The sequence below is a fragment of the Elephantulus edwardii genome, unplaced genomic scaffold, assembly GCF_000299155.1.
Source record: "Elephantulus edwardii isolate Elephantulus edwardi_28Jun2011 unplaced genomic scaffold, EleEdw1.0 scaffold00135, whole genome shotgun sequence".
Taxonomy (NCBI): Eukaryota; Metazoa; Chordata; class Mammalia; order Macroscelidea; family Macroscelididae; genus Elephantulus; species Elephantulus edwardii.
In genome coordinates this window covers 8,333,466-8,337,047 of record NW_006399885.1, presented here as the reverse complement: position 1 = coordinate 8,337,047, position 3,582 = coordinate 8,333,466, and the positions used below count along the sequence as shown (strand labels likewise).

The following is a 3,582-nucleotide window of genomic DNA, read 5'->3' as shown; positions in this document are numbered from 1 at the left end:
ATTGCTCACCCTCTCATGGGTTTTCAAAGACAATTAATCATCTGGGGGGAGATCGCCCATCCTTCTCTCACTGAGAAGATAGTGGCCTCAACGTGAAAAGTTGCAGTGCAGCTTCTTGCCATTAGGCCACCAGAGATGTAAATCAAAACAACTATGAGATAGCATCTCACCGCAGTAACAATAGCAAAGTTCAACAGGACAATAAACAACAAATGCTGATGAGATTGTAGAGAAATTGGAACTCTTATTCACTGCTGGTGGCAGTGTAAAATGGTACACACCCACTATGGAAAGCCATCTGATGCTTTCTCAAAAAGCAATTCCACTACTGGGAATATACCTTAAAGAAACCATAGCCATGACTCAAACAGATGTGTGCACACCCATGTTTATTGCTACATTATTCACAATAGCAAAAGAGAAGGAAGTAACCCAAATACTCAATAACGAATGAATGGATAGAAAAACTATGGTATGACAGCCAAGACCTCCACGGCCCCAGAGCACAGGCCCCTCTGCACAGTCACTGCTCCCAGCTCACCATGGATGATGACATCGCTGTGCTCATGGTAGACAACGGCTGTGGCAAATGCAAGGCCAGCTTCACCAGCCACTGCGACCCCCAGGCTGTCTTCCCTCTATTGTGGGACACCCTCAGCGAGATGGTGGGCATGGGCCAGAAGAACTACGTGGGTGACGAAGCCCAGAGCAAGAGAGGCATCCTGACTCTCAAGTACCCTATCGAGCACGGCATTGTCACCAATTGGGAGGACATGGAGAAGATCCAACACCACACCTTCTACAATGAGCTGTGTGTGGCCCCCGAAGAGCACCCTGTGCTGCTGACGGAGGCCCCCCTGAACCCCTAGACTAAACAGGAGAAGATGACCCAAATCATGTTCGAGACCTTCAGCAGCCCTGCCATGTAAGTTTCCATCCAGGCCCTGTAAGCCTCTGGCCGAACCACAGGCATCTTGATGGATTCAGATGATGGGGTCAACCACACGGCACTCATCTACGCCCTCCTCCATGCCATCCTGCGTCTAGACCTGATGGCCCGCACCTGACAGACTACCTCATGAAGATCCTCACCAAATGAGGCTACAGCTTCACCACTACCGCTGAGTGGGAAATTGTGCGTGACATCAATGAGAAAGTCTCTTATGTTGCCCTGGACTTAAAGCAGGAAATGGCCCAAGTGGCTTCCTCATTCTCCTTGGAGAAGAGCTATGAGCTACCGGATGAACCATGGGCAATGAGCGTTTCTACTGCCCCACGACACTCTTCCAGCCCTCCTTTCTGGACGTGGAGTCTTGTGGCATCCACAAAACTACCTTCAACTCCATCATGAAGTGAGATATTGACATCCGCAGGGACCTCTACGGCAACATAGCGCTGTCCGGCAGGACCACCATGTACCCAGGCATCACGGAGATCATGCAGAAGGAGATCACAGCGCTGGCCCCCAGAACGATGAAGATCAAGATCATTGCTCCCCTTGAGTGCAAATACTCCGTGTGCATTGGCGGCTCCATCCTGGCCTCCCTGTCCACCTTCCAGCAGATGTGGATCAGTAAGTAAGAGGACGACGAGTCTGGTCCCTCCATGGTCCATCGCAAAGGCTTCTAGGCGTACTGTTTCTTGATTAAAAAACCAAACAAACAAACAAAAAAAAACCCCAACCTAACTTGCACAGAAAAAAACCCAAAAACCAAAACCCAAAAACAACACCAAAAAAACCACTAACAAAAACAAGGGAGATGAGAATTGGCATGGCTTTACTGGTTACTTTTTTGTTTCTCTTTAATATGTTTTTATTTACTTTTTTTTTTTCGCTTGACTCAGGATTTAAAAACTGGAATGATGAGGGTGGCAGTAGTGGGAGTGAGAATCCCCCCAGTTCTCCAATGTGGCCCAGGACTTTGTACATTGTTCTTTTTTTAAATAGTCATTCCAAGTAATCTCAACATGGAGTTATGGCAGGAAGCCCCTGCCGTTCCAAAAGCCTCTCCCTTCCCCTAAGCAGAAGAGCCCGGTCCCCCATCTGGGTCCACGCACAGACAGGGGTGGCAGGGAGCTTTGCTTTTATGTTAATTATACCTAATCCAATTTGTTGTTGTTGTTAAAAAAAAAACCAACAACACAACACCTTCTGCCTTAATACTTGTTCTTTAGTTTAGGTTTGGTGTGTTTTTGTTTTTTTTTTTTCAATAGTTGGCTATTGGAGGTCCTTCATTTTTTGGGGCCCCTGCCTCTCCCCTAACTCTAGAAATATGGAGGCGTTAGGTCTCCCTGGGGTGACTGAGGTGTGGAGGCATCCAGGGCTTTACCTGTACGCTGACTTGAGACCAGTTGAATAAAGACGCACACCTTAGAAAGGGGGAGGAACCCACCAAAAAAACTATGGTACATTCACATAATGGAATATTAGGCAGCATTGAAAAACAATGAACATGGAAAGCATTACAAAACATAAGAGATCCTAGAGGACATTATCCTGAGAGAAATATCTCCATTACTAAAGAACAAATAGTATTTAACAACACTGCTATAAAATAGGACAGATAGGGTAGGGTGGGCAGAGAAAGAAAAGAGTGGATAGATAGTGAACACTGCAGTAGAACAGATGAGGGGAAGAACTGTCCAAAAGCAATATATGATTAGGCATTATATGTATGACAACAATCTGAAACAAGGGGTGTTTTGCTAGGTGGGTTGGGGAAGAGAGAGAAGAAAATGTGAGGAGAAAAAATTACAAATAGAAAGTTAACTAGAGGAGGAGGAAGGGAGGAGAAGGGAGAAAAATGTGCAACAATGAATGGATGAAAATGCAACTTTTCCATAAACTTTAGTTAAAAATCACAATAAAGTAAAGTTAAAAAAATATTGAGAGGACAAAAAAAAATACTATGGTTTGAGACACACCTTAGTCTTTAAAGTGACATCTTTGCAGTTTAGTACTTTAAAAAGGTACTGAACAGCAGATTTGCATAATGCAATCTGTCTTTTGATTTCTTGACTACTGCTTCCATATATAGCACTTAACAACAGTAGCATATTTGAAAGCCTGAAGAAATAATTTTATAGGAAAGCACTAGATAAATAAATAGACACAAAACAAAAGAAGAAATTGAAGAGGAATAGCAGGAAAGTGGAAAACCACAATAAAAACATTCCAACAATAAAAACCCCCCAGCTCCAAACAGCTTCTCTAGAGAGTATGACCAATTATTCAAAAAGTTCACACCAATCCTATTCAAACTATTCCAGTGTAGAAAATGAAAGAATCCTCTCTGATTCGTTTCATGAAACTGACATAACTAACACACATACTAAAGCAGGGAAAAGTACTACCACCAAAGAAAATCACAGGCAGACATCTCATATAAACAGTGACACAAAAAAACCATAACAAAATTCTGGCCAGCCTAATCAAACATCCTATCAAATGAACAACACTTCGCAGTAAAGTAGGATTCATACTAGAGTTGCAAGGGTAGTTCAATGTTAGAAAATTAATCAGCGTAATTCACTACATAAGTAAAATAAAGGAATAAGATAATTCCTCTTCAGTGAATGTAG

At 43.2% G+C, this 3,582-nt stretch overlaps 1 pseudogene; it reads left to right on the top strand.

Annotated features, from left to right (window-relative positions):
• The first annotated feature begins 542 nt into the window (after positions 1–542).
• Positions 543–1,629, top strand: LOC102854983 (annotated as a pseudogene).
• The last annotated feature ends 1,953 nt before the right edge of the window (positions 1,630–3,582 follow it).